The sequence below is a fragment of the Gallus gallus genome, chromosome 26, assembly GCF_016699485.2.
Source record: "Gallus gallus isolate bGalGal1 chromosome 26, bGalGal1.mat.broiler.GRCg7b, whole genome shotgun sequence".
NCBI classification, from domain to species: domain Eukaryota; kingdom Metazoa; phylum Chordata; class Aves; order Galliformes; family Phasianidae; genus Gallus; species Gallus gallus.
The window spans coordinates 1,934,553-1,953,018 of NC_052557.1; the positions used below are offsets into that span (position 1 = coordinate 1,934,553).

Here is an 18,466-nt window from a genome sequence, read left to right on the forward strand (position 1 = left end):
GATCTATCTTGAACATTTTGATCCTTGCTGCACCAAAATGAATTATTCCTCAATGGAAATGCATTTTAAGAGGTGATTTTTAGTTTTGTTTCCCATGCACACGCACTCAGACAGCCTCCGGGGTTTTTACCAGTCTTCCAGACTTCCAAAAGCAAGAAAGGATATTTCAGTTCCTTTATGACGGGCTGCTTTGCAACCAACACCACTGACAGAATGGGACAGGTGCTTGTAATAACAAGGAGAAGTACACTTCACAAGACACTGAGCAGCCCTTATGAGGTACAATGTGTCCTCAAATTCCTCTGGAGTTAACAGCAATCAGCGTTTTAGAGAAGCACTCAGCATGGTTGGAGGCAGTTCTTGAAGAACAACTTTACATCCTCCTGCCCTAAATAGACCTGCACAATGGGATCCCTGCAGAAATAGCACAGCATGTTGAAATCTGATGTTTCCAAAGGTGCTGAGCAGCCCCGTGATAAAGGAGGTAAGCCTGAATCTCGGTGACATCGTTAGCAATACGTCCCACCTTATAAGCCCTCTTTCCTTGGCATTGTTAGTGACCTCTCTTTGCTCTGCCCTATGGTTTGATTTTTGCCTCCCTTTCCACCAACAGCTGTGCTGAGCAGACTCAGCTACTTCTCATGGATTAATCTTCTTAATTTGTGTCAGCTGGGCCACTGCTCTCCTGCAGCCCCTGCTCTCTGCTTTTGTATGGCTGCACCTACCACTCATTAGTGAAATTGCAGTGCACAGCTCATTTTCCAGATCCCCTGAAGAAAGTGCATCCCTCTGGAGGTCCTACAGACCCCATGGGACACACACACAGATTCTGAGCAGGTGATTTCTTCACTGACATTTATGGGATGGCAAATAGATCCTCGGGGCAAACTTTCTTCATGGAGTTTGCCATGAAAAACGGAATGTACGATGTGCAGCAGCAAGCTCAGTATATGTTGTCCAGCGATGCCTCATCAATAAGGATGAGTGTGCTCCTGCAGAAGGATGCATCTACACTGAAATTTCACAACCTCAGCAGTTATTTGTCAGGCAACAAAGCGTATGGCGAGGGAAGTGGCAGGTCCCACTGTGAGTGCACCCTCAATGGGGGGGAGGTTTTAATTAACCTGACATTTCTGATAACCAAATGACTGAAGAGATGGCTGTGCTGTGCTGTTACTAGGAGCCTCTGCTGGGGCACGCGGAAGGAAAGTGCCCGACTGCAGATTGCCACCAGCTGACGCCTTGCCCAGTGCCAAGCTGGGATGCTCCTGAGCATCATCACTCCGTGTGGGACAGGGAAGGATGCATCTGAGTGACTCCTCGTGCTCGGAAATCCTCCTTCTTCCCTGAAAACCCGGAGGTGAGCATCAGAACCTGGAGCCGGTCGGTAAACCTTCTTCGTGTTTGTGGGGAAATCTGAGGGCTGAGCATCAGCGAGGGCTGCAGGTGCTAATTAACGGCAGCGTTAATAAATCCCTCCCCTGCCCTCCCTTCTCCTCCCTCTCTCCCTGCCTCCTCCTCCTCGGGGGCGCGCTCGCCCGCCCGGGAGCGCGCAGTGCGGCGCGGCGATCCCCGGCTGCGGCGATCCCGGCGCTCCGGTGTGGGTAAGCGGGGCCGGGGGGAGGAGGAGGGGCGCGATACCCCCGGGTCACAGCCGGAGCTTTGGGACTGCTTTACTCCCTCATCCCCCACCCCCCACACATACACACATAGATCTGGGATCTTGCTGCCTGCTGGGTTTCCCCTTCCCAATTTTTTTCCCCTCCCGAGGAAATGGGCCAGAACTGCAATGGGGGGGCGGGGGGGGATGCTGCTGCGTGCGGGGCTCAGGCATGTGATGGGGTTTTTGTTCTTACGTCACGATATCGCGTCTGTGTGAGCGATAATACGCTGATGTGTCAGCCCGGGGGGACAGGGTAGGGGAGCATGGTGTGACAGGGCATATTTCAGCCCCAAATCTCCGGGGGGAGCTCCTCCCTGCTCCTTTTCCCCCTATATTCAGGGCTGCAATCGCGTCTTCCTTCTCAAACACCCAGGGCCGGTGAAACCCCTCCTCTGGCCTTATCGGGGAGGCCTCTCCGACAGCACCTGGGCTGTGATGCTGCAGTAGCAGCGCTGGTGATGCTGTGCTATGGAGCCGCATGCTTTGGCTGAGCCTGCAGAAGGGCTCGCTGCTATCGATCAGGCTTCTGGAGGTGGGGAAAGTGCTGAATCATTTGTACTCCGGCTGTACGGGCGGTTCAGCTGTTTCCCATCCCCGGGAAATACAGAGAAATGATCTGCAGAGGCTGAAGAAAACTCTGCTGTGTTTTTTATGGCCGAGGTGGGAGTCCCGTGGGCCTGAAAGAGAGGTACTGTCTGCCTCGAGCACGGGGTGATATCCTCTAATGTGGCCTCAGCTGCTTCCCAGGCACAGGGAGAATGCATGCTTACATCTTGCTGAGGCCTCCGACTGGGACATGGGGGGATTTATGTGGGTTAAGGGGGGATGGAGGGTGGTTTTCTGTAGAAAATCCTGTCCCTTTTGGAAGTGGGGGGTGGGGGGGATGGAGACGATGTGAGGCTTGCTGCCCGGGTTGGTTTCTCTTTCTTCTTTTTGAATGCTGTCTTTGAGATGGTTTTCAAGGTCGGATCCTTGGAATAGCATGTGGGCTATTGAGCATTTGTGAAATTCAGGCGGGGATGTTTGTCTGCTTTTTGAGAGGCAGCACGGAATGCTGGAGGGATGCACATATTGCAGAAAAAGCAGAGTATTGAAAGCCAGCCCAGATGCCTGACTGGTTTAAGATGGATGCTGTGGCGGTGTCAGCGTTTCCAGGGCGCTCCTATCAGATGCTCAGGACAAAAGCAAGAATCTGATGACTTTTATTAAGATGCCGACTCCTTTATTGGTGGCTGTGTATCCGTAAAATGTCCATCCTTTGGCTAAAATGCCCGCCAGCATGACTGCTTTGTTTCTACACAACTTCTTTGCATGGCCTATCCTGAAAGATAACTGCCCAAATTCAGCATCGCCTTCTTTTTATTTAAGGGCTTCAGGCTGGGCCTTTGCTGACTTTCCTTTTTTTGTGTGTGTGGCTGTAATGTGAGTGCAACATAAATAATGCATGGCGGCCTTCTCAGCTGACGGAGGATGGGCTCAAGTTGTTAAGTTTGAAAATGGACTTTGTTTGCCTGGGTTGAGGCTGGGGGCTGCCTTTGTCTCATTGGAACCAAAGCTGTGTGATAGTGCAGCCTATGGGATCAACAAAGCTCCAAAATCACCCAACAAGGCTGTCCAGAGGTGACTGAGGCCTCGGTGCTCCGTGACTTTTGTTGCCTTGGTTGTGGTTAGGGATCTGATTTAAACTGAGTCAGTCAATCCAATCATGTTGTCTCACAGCTAATGATTAAATGGAGAACATCCCGAGCTCTTAAATGGTATTAATTCATAATGAATTATTTGTCTATCTGTGATCTAATTGTCTTTATGTTTGTGGGTCTCGTGTCTAATCGATGATGCTGCTGGCAAAGTGCCACCATGAGGGCTTTCTGCAGTGCACAGGCATTAGAAGTGGTCATGTAGCTTTAATAATTATAGCAAGAAACAAGGCCTAATCCTTCATGCCTGTGCTCCTGCTGGCTGTCTGAGATGCTGCAAGGATGCTATGTACATGAAGCCCATGGGTGGGGGGTCTTAGCGTGGTTGTGCCCCACTAAATGTCAGTGTTTGTGTGAAGGAGCCTGGGATCAAGAGAGAAGGAAGAAAGGACTTAGGAAGCAGGAACATAGGAGATATTGATGGAAAATAATAAACAGATTGGAAGGGTAGTCCTAACTTCCCACAGAAGCAATCCTTGCTTCCGTTGCTCTGGTTTTGACCTGGCTGGGTGACCTCATGTCCTTGGGACAAGCTTGCTGTGTGAATTATTCATACTCACTGAGTACCTTGGCTCCTTTCTTCCCATCTCTTTAACCCCATTTAGCAGAAATGCTGTAATTTGAGGGTGTCTCTATCAAAATGCAGACTTGGCAAATTGAAGAGCTTGTAGAAATGGAGACCCCCTAGGCAGAGCGAAGGCTCTGCACAGGTTACATAGAGCTTCACAGTGCTGCGGCTCAGTCTTGGTCTGGGTGTGCTCTGGTGGGGCAGGAGCACATAAGAGGACAGTTTGCATCTGAGCTGGTTAGAGATATCTTGGGAAATGAAACAGCTGTGTTCCCAGGACACCGCTGTGGTTCTGACATTCAGCAGTGAGACTTCAGGACTGGCTGAACCTTCCTTCTTTGTGCGGAAGTGCTGCGTGCATGTTGACGTGTTGGTTTTAATTCAGTTGTCTTTGCAGCATCGTGGTATTGAGTCTCATCAGCACTTCACCTTCTAAGCAGATAAACCCCAACAGAGCTCCCCTGCTGTATTGCTATAGGGCTCCAGTGAGGTCTGGAATTGCCTGGCAGCTGTGGAGATTTGCTTGTTCAAGTGAATGCAAGGAAACCTACAAAGAATTTATCTAAACTATATACAGAAAATCAGTTTTCACTTGAATTTGAATAGAAATCTTGAGAGGAGGCTTTAAAAAAAAAAAAAGGTGAAGAAGGAATAATAAGCTCTGGTACTTCCTCTAAGAATCTCTGTTCTTCCTTGGGTTTAGTTCGCCTTCATCAAAATATTCCCCCATATCTTAAAACTGAACGGGCGGCCCAAACCATGCGTTGTATTCAGTTACAGTTTTTGAAAGGCTCTGGCAAATCTTGTCAGAGAGGTCTGGCTTGTCTCCCTGCCCCGTGGGCAACTCCTTTCAAAACACATTCTCTTTATTTTAAATATTGTTGGGTGACTTCTGCTCTTCTCCGCCCTGTCTGCTGAAGCAGGTTGGAACTTTGTTTTTGCTCTTACCTCTGCTGTGCTGGGTAGTTGTTGCGTAATTCTACAGATCCAGCTCGGAGTGAATGCGCTCCACGTTGTTATGCTCAATAATCCCCCCCCCCTCCTCTTTTTATTTATTTATTTTTATTTAAATCCAGAGCTGAAAGAGACCTTGCTGTGTTGTTATGGATTAAAATAGAGGAGGATTTAGCCCTCAGCCCTGCTTATGGGGATCACAATTCCTAGTCAATAAGATAGGCGGCAAAGGATTAGCGGCCAAATAAACAGAGATGGTTTTGCATGGCTAAAGCAGGTTAGAAGTTCCCGAGGATGATATGCAGGGACACGTCTTCACCTTGCCTCTTCAGTGCTCCTCAGTCTGTGTTCCTTTGGACTTCATCCCATCCTCCTGATGCTGATAATAACCGGCTCCTTTTATTCTCACTGTGTCTTGGGAACGTGGTTTAGAGACCAGCCCAAGGGCACAGAGAGCAAAGCATCCTGTTCTGACTGCAGGCAGAGCTGGAAAGAGAGCAGGATGCAGGCCTCAGGAGCAGGGAATGGAGATCTCCCTTCAAAAAGCAGCATCTGGGAGCCCTGTGCTAGCCCTCATGCTGGGCTTGATTCTGAGGCTGACAGAGAAATATCAGGGCTATAAAGATGGTGCTTTGTGGAGTGAAAGTGCAACCTGGTGTGTTCCTGGGCACCTTCCTGTCTTGGTGTCTGCAGTGGTATTTGAAGCTTTGCCAGCTTCACACATGAAAGCCCATGCAGTCCAGGATGGTCTCACCTCATGCCAGCCCTGCTCCAGCTGGCACTGCTGATCCTCATTATAGGCAACAACTAATCATATGCTCAAAGACTAACGTAGGTACAACTGATGAACACTTGGCATTGTCTGTCCTTGATGCTGCTCACCCACCTTTGGAAGCAAACACTGAGCCTTACTGATGCCAACATTAAAAGGAACATAACCCAGAGGCTTGGTGCAAGATGTTTAGCTCTGGTGGTTTATTTTAAGTCCTGGCAGGTTTTCTCCTATTTTATGCCTCTTTGACAGTAGGTTTTGCAGGCTTCCAACATGGGGACTGATGGGTTCCTACAGACTTTCAAAGTCACAGCAAGCATGATACCATCTCACTGTCAACCTGCATATTCTATTCCTCCTGAAATGCCCTGGCACAGATGGGCAGGGCTGGCAATTGCAGCATGAGCTGTGAGATGGATAGGATGCTTCTTGAATCTGCAAGAATGTCATGAAATCTCCTTTCTGTGAGGAAATGTTTGCTTTTTTATTTCTTTTTTCTAGTGACCTCAAATAGCTCCAAGTTAAGAAGAGAATGCAGGGCCTCTGTAACTGAGGAAGATTACCTGAGGCACGAACCTGTCGCTCATGTCTTTCCTTTGTATTAAGTAGTTGCTCCTTAAGCAGGAAAAGCAGCTTTCATTTTCTAGGCATTACTCAGAAGGCAGTGCTCTTGAACAAACATGTGAATCCTCCTTCTAATGTGCTTGGTGTCCTGATGTTGTCTGCATTTGTTGGATGCACAAATAGGACATACACTCCCTGATCTTCAAGGTTTTAATTCCACTTATCTCCAGTGAGTATTTATATGTTGAACAAAGCTATAGATGATTCTGTGAGCACTAGAGAGTACCCCATTCCCCTAATTTTAACCAGGAAATGTGATTAAATAATGATGTAGGGTTAGCAAGAAAGAACAAAAATGACCAGGAGAAAAGGAATTAGAAGGAAACGAGAGAAAAAGGAAAGATTTGATCTTTCCTTGAAGACAGTCTGAGATAACAAATCATTTGACAGCAAGTGAATAACTCTTCAGATATCAATACCTTCAAATGAAGTCAACAAAGCAATTGCAGGGCAACGATCTCACAAACGTGGCAAAAAGACAAGTTTCTCCCGCTGACCGCTGGGGCTTTATCCCACAGTTTCACATCGTTTCATGCGGTTGAAGTTTTAAAACCCTGTAAGTAAGGTGCTCGGGTTCCTTGGGTTGGCACGGAGCGTTGCACGGAGCCGCCCCGCAACACCGGGCTGGGACAGCGCTGCCCGCCGCGGCCGCTCTCCGTGGTGCTGAAGCGCCGCGCCTCCGCTGCTCCATCTCCCTTCTCCATGCACGACGAGGAGGCGGAATAACAGGAGTAGATTGAAATAAATGCTTTCAAATGGACGTCGGATGGGAGGAAAACTGGATGGTAGGATGGTTGGACACCGGAACTGCTCCTCAGGTCATGGCACACAGCCTGCTGGAGTTTGAGGAGTGTTTGGGCAACGAGCTCAGATTTATGGTTTGAATTTAGGGTTGTCTTGTGTGGAGATGGGGATTAGACTCACTGATCCTTGTGGGTCCATTTGAACTCGGTTTATTCTATGAAATATGCCCTGTCCTTCACAAGCGTGCTGCCAAGAAGTAGAAAAGGTTACTTGGAGAGGCTGGGCAGATTCTATCCTCATTGGATGGGTGTTCTCAAGATCTGTGTGGATAAAGTGCTGGGCAGCCTGGTCTGACCTTACAGCTGATGCTGCTTTCAACAGGCAGTTGAATTAGATGACCTGCTGTGGTCTTTTCCAAACTGAATTGTTTTACAATACTTTGCATCAAGGGTTTCCACCAACAAGAAGCAAAACAGACCCCTTCCTCTGTGTTGCTTTGAGCACTTTTTCTCATATACATAGGCTGTCTGCCATCCCTCATGTAACTGTGAAGAAGCTTTTATTGGATATTTACACGGCCTGGGGGCAGGATGGGGGAAGGGAGATAAAGAAATTACAGCACTGCCTTCTCGCACAACAAACTGTAAAGGTGAAGACCATCCCTGACTCTTGACCCAATCTTGGAAGCTTTACTTATAGCCTGCTCAGTTAATGAGGAGCTGCCTGTGCTCTGGTGTATGGGTGGTGAAAATGTCACTGTTCCTCAAGCAATTTAAATGATTAGTAAGGGGAGTCAGCCTGCATCTTGTTCTGTGAGCTCTTAACAGTTCCACAGTAGGGTATGGTACCACCAGCTGCCTTGCATTTAATTACACAGCCGTGTTTGTGATAGCTGGAAGAGTTACTAATATGCCTAACAGCACAGCATGGTTCAGCAGTTGATAAAGACACATCTGTATGCTGAGCTGTACCCTTATTGAGTTAAGGGCATAGAAAAAGCTCTCTTTCTTGCTGTCACTTAAATGGTGTCAGGATTCGTGAAATCTTGCTTTCAGATTCCTAACAGACCCAGCAACAAAGACTGCTTGTTGCAAGCTCATTGGCTTCTGTTCGAACCCCTGTGACGTGTTCACAGATGTGTGTAGGCAAGTGGGAGAGAGTGGGGAGAGAAGTGAGTCTTTGTAGCCACGCATGTGTGACAGCATGCATTGGACCCGTGAAGCTCCTCAGGCACTTTCATGACACATCTGCCATGCCCCCAGACCATGCATTGGTACAGTCATTTTGAGTTGTCTGTCTACAGTTGAATTGCAAGTCTTGCAGAATGCCTGGGAACTGAAGTCTGAAGTCTTAGCTTGTTTTTACTTTCCCCATTGCAAATTCAAACCGGTATGGCTAGGTAGGATTTGATGCCCTCAGCAGAGAAGCTGTTTGTATGAGCGTGCACTGAGAAAAATCTCTTGAAAGCTGTATCAAATCAATCTACTTAATAAATTGATAATCCTATTTCCTTCTTCCATTCCATCTAGTAAATTTGGATTTTAACATAAACTATCTAAGGCTGCACTTTCTGTCGAAACAGAAGTCCTTCCCTTGCGCCAGCAAAGCTGGATTAATCCATGCGTGTATTAGTTGATACAAAATACATGGGCTGTGGTTATTACAAGACAAATGTGTGTGCAGTATAAAGTGTCCTTCAAAGTATTGTATTACATATCCCAGGCTGACATCTCTTATTGACAGATCTGGTACCCAGATGCCAAGGCCAACAGAGTTTTATTTTCCAGCCACATCAGCAGCTGGGTACATGGCTATGTATTTTGATTGACCTCGTCTGAAATCTCCTGACCACAGTGACAGCTGTGAGGCTAATCTGGCATGAGCTCTGCAGAGCAGACTTCTCTCTAATGCTGCATCTGATGTTCTGCTGTTTCCTGGTCTGCCTCACTACTCTAACCTTTCTCTCTAGATAGATCCACCTTTCTACAGTGTCTTGGTTTTCAAATGGAGGTGGGCCTGGTTCCTATGAGTGCCAGGAGATGAGATGGGGAGACTTTGCTTTCTAAACGTTCCTGGCAGGCTCTTTACCCAGGAGATCCTATGTTTGCACAGCTGTAATTTTTCTTCCTTCCCCTTAGCTTGCTCTGCAAGACAAACAAATGTGATTTATGCTCGTGTCCTTAAAATGGCCCTGGTCTGTGACCCACACTAATACATTTAAAAGATAACTTAATCTCAATTAAGAGAGAGGAGTCAGAGACTTGGGTAAGAATAAAAATTCTCTGATTGCAGGAGGAGGTTAACTGAACTCAACGCAGTGTCTGAGACCCTCAGTTCTAGGGAAGTATGGCGCCTTCCTGGAACTGTGGACACACAGACCTAATTCATTCTCAGCTCTCTCCTTGGCATCTAGTTATTCCTAACTTGAGAATTAGTGTGCTCCTCTAGAAGCCTCCCCAAAATTGTGTTTGTAATGGCAGTTATGTAATGCAGAATAACACAGTCCCTTTGTGGAAATTGGGTTCACTGTAACTCATGAGATAGAGTGGGGTGGGAGGAGCACAGGTCTGGGTTGAAGGGACCAGTCAAAGCAGAAGAGCCTGAGAATGAAACTTAAATGTATTGCCTCTTAGGCTGAGCAAACATATAATTAACAATAAGATACCAGGGTGGTTTTACAAGGCAGCTAATTGCATTTTCAAATGTCAGCTTGTCGGTTCTCATTTAGACTTCATTCAATCTGGCCTTTGTCAGAGCACTGTCTGGTTTTTAAATGGCATTTTCTTCCCCTTGTGTTGCTGAAGAGTCGTCTTCCTTGTTCTCAGAAAGCTCTGGTAGACCACTTCCATGCTGTTCCCTGTGCTTTATGATGTAGGCTTCTGTTTGCTGATGTCAGGGAGGGAGCTGGCAATGCATGGACAGCCAGGAGGGATTCCTCAAGTGGGAAGATCGTGTCACTTCTGCAACTTGTTGAATCTACTGCTGATGCATGGCTGAAAAGTCTCTGTTCTACTGCGAGTCCTCTGGGTATCAGCAGAGCCCTTTAAAACTACATCTGTGTAAGGTAAAAGGTGCCAGTATTATCTTCACTGTGCTCATGGTTTCTATTGGAGGAAGTGCTGCAGCAGGTTGCTGTCATGGGATGGTATTTCACCTACACTGACCAGTGTGTGTGTATTGTAGGCAAAGATTAGCATCATCCTCATGTTTGAGGCAGACAGCACATACACGGTGTCAGCTCCAGCCACCCACCACGCAGTGAGCAGCAGAGTGTCACTTTCACTTAGCATAGCCTGGGATAGTGTCCTCGCTGCTGACCAGCTCGTTGTGCCTGGCTCAGGCTGTGATAAGCAGGGAAATGGCACTAATGAACTTTTCAGTGTATAATCCCTGACATGCTTAGGCAGGGGTGGTGTGACTTGACTTAAGGATGGCTTTGGACTGCCTGTGGTGGCAGAGAGCATCATGAAGCTAATGCTATCCAGTTAGGGCTTGGATGCTGAGAAGTGCTTGGCACTGCTGTGTGTAGTCGTTCTGGGGGTAAGCACTGCCCTCCCTGTGCTGCAGCTGGCAAAGATGCTCAATCAAAGGACCTCCTAGCAGAAAATAGAGCTAGGTTCTGGAAACCCTCATAGATGCAGGCCTCTAAAATGACCAATGTCACTGGGTGTTCGTCCCCTTTCCCAGCCTCCTGGCTGTCCTCTGTGTGGGGGGACGTTTGGCCTTCATGGCCGTGCAGAGCCACAGGGTGCTTGGGCAAGCAGCACTGGTGTTACTTGGGGATGTGAGGTCTCAGATTGCCCCCTGTTCCCCTGCCCTGCCAAGGTGAGGCCATGTTTTCCCTCATGGTGAGGGCAGGCTGGATGCTAATTTCGAAGCAGTGTCCACGTTGCAGTGGCTGACCTGTGTTTCTCCTCGTGTCAAGAAACCTTGAGGGCTTCTAAAAGGAACCACTGGGTTAGCGTGGAGTATTTATTCTGTGGCTGCTGAATGCGTGAAAATGCTGCCCTTGGCTGCCTCAAGCCAACAGATGTCAAACAATTTGCAGCAAGCCTTGGTTCTCAGTCAGGAGGAGGTCTTGCTATAGAAAAGAGAGCAGGAATGGGGTATGGGTACGTGCACAGCCATGAAGCTGCGTGCCAGCAAGCAGAAAGCTGCAGCTCTGCAGTGGAAGTGCGGTCTCTGACTATTGTTCAGCAGAGTGGGGTCTGAGCTGTGCTGGCGACGCTCCCTGCTATTGATTCTGAGCAGATGTTAAGATGTGGGAAGGCAGATGGAGCCCCATGGTGCAATTACCTCCCACAGTGGGGTGGGCAGCGCTGAGCAGATGTCACATGGGGACGTCGTGGTGGTGGTTCAGCTCTGGGCATGGGCTGCTGGGAGCCTTTGCTTGTGAGGTTTGTCTTTGGGATGAACAGAGTTCTGGTCTCAGGTAAATGGACCTGACACCCAGGTAAGACCCTAATTGTCCTGGTGCTGAGAGGCACTGCGCAGCTCGGAGCAATGTGTGCCATCGTCTTTCTATTTCTGAATCACAATCTGTGACAAATCCATAGACATCTTCAGCACTGGGCTCTAGAGGGCAAAAGAAAGGCTTTTGGAATTCGGCTGCCATCAGCATGTGCTTGTGCCTAATTATAGCCCAGTGCTGGCAGCTGTGGCTCCATCCTTCTACTGCCAGGCTGAGCAGCACAGACCCAAGCTCACTTGCTATAAGAGCACAAGCTGTGCTCTGCTGCTCAGTGTCCTCAGCACCCTGTGCAAGATGTGTGCTGGGGCTGAGGCCCCATTCTCCAGAGTGCAAGAAACCCTCAGGTCCTGCTCTGCTGCTAGGGATGCTGGATTGAAGAGCTGCACACTGATGCAGCCAGTGATGGTGTGCAATGAGTTTCTAAGCTGGAAAATATAATTGAAATGAGCACATAGCTGCCTCTGGGACTCTAAGAGTAGAGCAGCAGTGGTTCAAGAGCAGGCTAGAGATGTATGACGCTGTTAATTGGGACTTCTGGAGGGTTTTTAGAATGCAGCCTGAAGAGTTAATCAGGCAGATGAAAGACATCTTCCTCCTGGAGAGGAGCTGAAGGCAAATCGCCTCCTCTCCTGCCTCAGTTAGGGGTAAGATGAGATTCCTGAGGTCCTGCTCCTTCCTCATGCCTCATCTCTTTGGATAGTGGCAGTCTGAAAGAAGTCCCTTAAGGAGGGACAGCAGGAAAACAACCCTGAGAAACAGCCCCGATACAAGAAAACAACCACTTCATGGTTTCCTTCAGGATAAAAAGCAGAAGAGGTATTTTGTTAGTTTATTCTGGTCAGAAACCTTGCTGGATTCTCACCAAGTCAGTGCTGGGAGGGACGCAGAGGATTTTTCCTGCCCTTGGCTGCTGTTTGTGGGCACCCACCCCATGAATGCAGAACCCCCAGCTCCTTTCCACAGCAAATTATACCTGAAATACAACTGCTTCTAAAAGCCTCTTTGGGCTACTCTGGGGGGAAGGAAGAACCAGCAGCAGTGGTCTCTTCCTGCTCAGTATGAGCCCATAAGCAGTCAATGGGATTTCAAGGATCGTGAAAAAAGAGCGTGGCTCATCTTCCCCGTGGAGCCTCTGCTTGTCCTCATTATTCCCCACCTCCCAGCCCTGTAGCCAGTGCTGCCCCCACCATCAAGCAATAGAGATATTGAGTTAATCCCTGGTGACTTCATTCATCTTTGAGCAGGGATTATTGCTGCTGGCAACGAGCCCTGACTCCGACCACCCGCTGCTGTGTCCCATGGCATGGCTGAGGCCAGCACCTTATGCAGCCCAGCCCTGCAACGTACTCTCTTTCCAGTCCATCAGCAGCAGCCAATCTCTGCCATGATGGGAAATTGATACCCAAGATGCTGGCAGCATCCCGCTGCTGAATGGAGTAGGGATGCTTTGGTCCTCTCAGGGTGATGGTGCTGATGTGCTCCCTGATCTGCCCTATGGGAGTCGTGAAGCTCAGGATGGGGATGGTGAGCAGAGTGTTGGTGGTTTGCTCTGGGGTCAGGGAAGCATCACTAGGGGATGCCACATGGACACTGCAGCCTCACAGCCCTGTGTTGTGTTTGGTTTCTTTGGGATCAGAATGGTTCAGCTGAGGATCTACATCAGGCATTTGTGTAGACTGAATTAATCCACTTTTTCATCTCAGTTCTTACTTACCTATTCAGGGTTTATTCCATGAGATCATGTTTTAATCTCACCAGAGAGTAGGAAAGCATTGCCTGGATGATGAGGAAAGCAGAGGCAGAAGTAACAGGGGACAGGGCTTAGTAGGCATAATAGTGATGAGTTGATGGTCCTGTCCAGCCTTTATGATTCTACGAATGAAATGGGAAGAACAGGGCTCATGCTTTCAAGTCCAGAGTCCTGCTCTTGCTGTCTCATTGCACTCACCCCTTATCCTTCTCATTTCCAGCCTCCCCCCCTTAACTTTCTAGTGGTCGGAAATGTGTTTGGGATTGCTGGCGTGCCCCTGGGCCGTTGCCCAATCTGAATAATCTGGATCAGCAAGGCTGCCCACATAATTATCTCAGCAGCTATGCTGGGTTAATGAGAAAATCAGCGGTGGAGTCGGGCTGAGATCTGTTCATGGTGGTTATGATGGCCTTTCATGGGGGGGAAAGGATTTGGGGCATTATTTAGACTGAGTTTCATTGGGCTTGTTGTTAAATTAGCTGTCACAAATAACACTCTGATCAGCTCACAGTTAGTAGGGCTGTAGCTGCTACTGAAGGTTAAGTTTTGCAGCAGTGTTTGGGGGAATTGTGTTCCCTTGTTCATGGAGATAAGGATGTACCCATTGGCATCGCATCCAGTGAGCTTTAATAGCAAATTCTTGGGAGAGGAGAGCTGTGAAGCAGTGTTTGCTCTGAAATATTGGGTTCTTGGTACAGCTGAGTTGGGAGTTGTCCTTGCAGGGCACCTTCAGGCTCCGGGAAGCAGAACTGAAGTGTTTCCTTATAAAGGTGCTGCTGAGCACTGCTGAAGCTCAGCCCCCAGCACAGCACACTGCAGGCCAGCCAGAGCCACAAAGACAGCACTACCGATGCCCGTTTAATCAGGGAAATGGAAATGGCATTTAAATAAGATGGTAATGAAGTTGTGGATCAGATTGGTCGATTCCTCATTTGAAGATACAAAGGGGAGCTTTGTTTATTTCAGGGGTTTATCACTCCTGTTCTTGCCTGATTAGTCTTAATCTTCTGCTGCCCTTTGCTGGGAACCCCCCATCTCTATTCTCTGCACAAGTCCATATGTAAGTCTGTGTATAACCCTCCGGGGAAATCAGGCCACCTATATATCATTTAGTGACTTCAGACAATTAACCTAACAAAGATCCCTCTCTCCCCGCCCCCTTCCCCCATCTGTTTCCTAATTACCAGTGGAACTGGGATGCATAGGCAGACTGTGCCCATTTCTTTAATTAAATCACCTCTCTGCAATGTTTTGTGGTCGCCTCTTTAAAAGCTGGGATTTGCTGTTGGGGGGGAAGGCAGTAAAACACAGGATGGACCATGAAAGGAAAGGAGCCTGAAAAGTATCTGAGGTGGCAGATTTTGGGGCTGGAATGAAGAACAATTTCAGTCTTTTTCTTATCTTGGATCACAGCGGTGGATGTGAACTCTGACCTGAGAGCTCAAAGGGAGTTTTCAATGCTTTCCTCCCACAGCTGGCAGAAGCGTGGGCCAGGGAAGCGTTTCTGGGAGGGGAGAGAGCTCCCAGTTCCCCATTCAGAAGGGAATAATGCATATGTCCCTGTGTGCTGGTACAGCCTGTCCTGCCCATCCTGCCCTCCCCTCCCTGGGTACCGCTGCACCCAACCACCCCCATCCCAGGGGAAAGCGTTTCTCCCTCAGCAGCTGGAGTCTGGCTGACAGAAAAGCACTGAGCTGCTGGAGGTGCCGTTAATTAATGCAGGGCAAGGCTGGTTTGGGCTGCATTGAAACCTGCTGGGAGGTAATTATCAGCTCTCTGGCTCCGAATGCCTTCGGTGCTTGGCAATGCTGTGCGATTTGAGCTTGCAGCTGATGCTGGGGGTGCTGCATCTCAGGGCTTGAGCATTGCAAGGACCAAAGAAACTGCCCAGCAGCGGTGGCGGCGATGCAGTAAGTGATTCAGCAGAAAGGGGGGAGCCAAGCAGCTCTGCTCTATTTGTGCTCCCATGCAGTGTTCGAGCAGTGCTCGGGTTTTGTTGCACTGTTGTCTTGTGGTGCACAGGATGGGTGCATTGCAGCCCGGTGGCTGTGATGGGTTAGTCTGAGGTGGGACACTGAGCACACAGAGGCTCACGGATGCTGCGTGCTCAGGAGGGGTTTGCAAGAGCTCAGTTCTACAGCACACTTTGTGCTTTCTGTTCTGCAAGGGATCGAGAGATCAGAGTGAGTTTTCACTGTGTTCCAACCACAGCTGGTGGAAGGGCAGAGAATCTTGTGCTGTGCAGGGGAGATACTGGAGTGTGTGTGCCCTCCTCCTTGGCTTCCCTTGTTTGGCCTCTGCACTTTTAGGCTTCGTCTTGTCCTTTGCAGTAACACGTGGTCTCAGCAGCATCCTTGTTTTGGGGCAGGGCTGTGGCTACAGAACAAGAGGGTGCTCTCCTGAAATCCCTCTGGCACTGTGAGACTGGGACCAGCTGAGCTGAATCCGAGCAAGCTGAGCAATGCTCAGATCAGTGAGTTGGGTGCTGAGGCTCTTTGGGACTCACCTCACCCTTCAGCATCCTCATTGCTTTGGTTTCCTCAGCTGCAAAACGAGATGCTGCTGCTGGCAAGGGGGGAGGGGGGCGTGAATAGTGCTGAAATAGTGGTGAAAATGCTTTGAAATCTCTGGATTGGAAGCTTCTGTCTGGTACCCGGGGAGCTCTGCTCTCTGAGGGTGTCACATCGTTCTCAGCAGGGCTAGAACAAAAGGAAACCGCATCTGGGAGCAGCAGCCGGTGGTGCTGACAGCCGGGATGTGGGGCCAGGCCCTGGCTGGCACCGAGCCCCCTCCCTGCTGGCGTGGGGGTGGCCGGGGACAGAGTGGGCAGTGTCCTGCACCGCGGCTCCTGCCTTATTCATGGGGGGAATCCAGCGAGAGCAGGGAGGGGAGAGTTGGGGTTGTTAATAACTGCTATTGTGCCTTCTGCTGCTGAGATGGGGTGGGGATAGCGCAGCCCTGTGCCAGGCAGGACTGTGGGGCGGGGGTGGGGGGAGGGGGGGGAGACGAGGGAAAGATGTTCTGTGCGGTGCCGGTGGGAGCGGGAGGCATTGAGCTGGGATAAACTGGTGGTGGGAGGTGGAGGAGCAGACGGGAGGGGCAAAGCAGGTCTGAATGGGGGAAGCTGAAGGTAGGCAGCGCTGTGCCCTGGGAGCGGATTGATGGAGGTGGGGCGGAGGTGATGTTTTGGAAAAGCTTCCGACGCGGAGACAAAAGGCTTTGCTGTAGGATGGACGGGAAAGTCTGCCTGAGGTCCCCCCAGGGCACCGGGAGAGTCACCTCGCGGCAGGGCAGGGCTGAGCTCCGTCCCCATCGGTGCGGGGCTGTGCAGCACCGGACTGCCTGGCGCACCGCCTGCTCCTCCTGCTGCCTGTTCTGTCTTCGTTGGGATGCTGTAAGGACGAGCTGATCGGTTGCTCATATCTGTGATCGCGGCGCGTCTTTCGACTTTCCCGATTTCCATCCCTTCCCAGTTTACGCAGTGGCCTCAACCCCCTCATTGCTGCTCTCAGGGCCGGAGCTGACGCTGTGCCGGATGGAAGCAGTCCGTCCCTCTGCCGGTGGGGACGCCAGAAGTACGTGCACCATTGGGTTCCATCAGGGTGCTCCTCTTTTAGCGCAGAGCTTTAGTGCAAGATGCTGAAGTGTGACTCTGGCTATTCGTGCTATTAAAAAGCCTCTTGCAGAAGGAGATGGTGGACCTGCTGTGCTCTGGGTGCAACCCCACGGCAGCCGGGTGCATCCTAATCCTTCACACAGTGCTGTGCTTTTGTCTGGGCCTGAGCTGTGCCTGAATGTGAGGGATTTTGTTCCAGAGGTGCCTCCCCAAACCCAGGGCACGGGCACTGAGCCCCAAGGTGATGGCAGGAGGCATTAAAGCACCTTACAGCCCCCGGGCATGGATCAGGATTGGAACTCCTGGGGGAGGTGATAAGTGTCCTCTTCCACTAACTGCACCGAGCGTTTTCATTACTATTTAATGGCAGGCTTTGTCTGCTTTGCTCAGCCCCTCCTTGCTGGGGGCTTTTGGGCTCTGGAGGCCCCCAGAAAACATTCAGAGGAATGCAGAAGGCATGGACTCGCTGGTGACCTGGAAATCTGCCTCCCTGCTTGCCTCCAGCTGGACCTGGGTGCTTCGGTGCACAGGGAGGATGCTGCACTTTGTTTCTCCCTTCCTGGCTCACCAATGCACCCTTTCCTCCCAGCGCTGCTCCAGTTGGTGACACAGCCCCCCAGGGCTGGATGATTAGGGTGTAATTGCAGCCAGGTTGCTCCGGAGATGCTGTGTCGAGTTGTATGCATCAGCCTCACCTGTCTGTTGCTGTAATTTGATCTGATTCAAAATGAAAGCCTCTCCAAAGGTTGGCTGGGAAACCTATCCTAATAGCTTGGATAGCAACAGCAGTGTTTGCTGCCGGTTTGTTTTCAGCGTGCTCCATGAGACATCTGCTAGGGATTGTCTTCATGGACTCGCATTCACCTGCAGATTAGTCCCCCTGCGTGCAGCTTGAGTCTGACACCTCCCTCCTTCCTGTTCATGAAGCATCTCAGGTTGGGAACACAGGAACCAAAGTCTGAGGGTAAGCTCAGTTTTGCCACCTTTTGTGTTTCTCCTTCCATGCCATAACCATGCTCTGCAACCTCAGCAGTGAAAGGCAGCTCAGAATTACACCCCATGGCTCACACTGAGCGTTCAGCACCGTGGGGTGGGAAGGATGCAATGCACAAAGCCTCCCCATGGCTCTACAGCATGTCATTAGCAAATGGGATGGGGACCGTTGTGTGTAGGGGCTGATGTGATGATTGCACTGCTGGGACTCCAAGGATGGCAAATACATTTCCACGCCATCTCTCTCTGTAGGAAGAATTTGCATAAAAGTGTATAGGAAATGATTAGCATAAAGTGGCTGAAATGTGGCTGTTGGATGTGGGAATGTTGGATGGGTTCCCAGGAGGGGATGGCTGCTGGCTCTGCCTGTTAGGGCAGAGGAAAGGGGAAAGTGGCTCGGATCCATAGGGCTGAGAACACTGGGAAGGCTGGTTGGGCTGTGGGGGAAGTGGGAAGGAGACTCCTGGGTTCCCAACCACTGTATAAGCAGCAGAACTCAGACCTTCCATTGGGACCAAGTGCTCTTTCCTTTTCCTTTTTTCCTTCTGAATGAATGGCCTTTTGCTAAGGGGAGCAGAGAGCAATGTCCTCTGCCTGGCTGCTCCCAAATGGAA

At 49.9% G+C, this 18,466-nt stretch overlaps 1 protein-coding gene across 31 annotated transcripts in view; it reads left to right on the forward strand.

Annotated features, from left to right (window-relative positions):
* Window positions 1-1,248: 1,248 nt before the first annotated feature.
* NFASC (neurofascin) overlaps window positions 1,249-18,466 on the forward strand; it is a 76,817-nt gene continuing 59,599 nt past the window's right edge. For 28 of the 31 annotated variants that reach the window (XR_005841860.2, XM_015298903.4, XM_015298906.4 and 25 more), the window contains exon 1: window positions 1,545-1,604. The gene's annotated coding sequence lies outside the window, so the exon portion shown is untranslated. Of the gene's footprint in view, window positions 1,361-1,544; window positions 1,605-2,057; window positions 2,352-18,466 lie in introns of those variants that run through there. The other 3 variants (XM_040652705.2, XM_040652711.2, XM_040652708.2) reach the window with 2 other exon arrangements.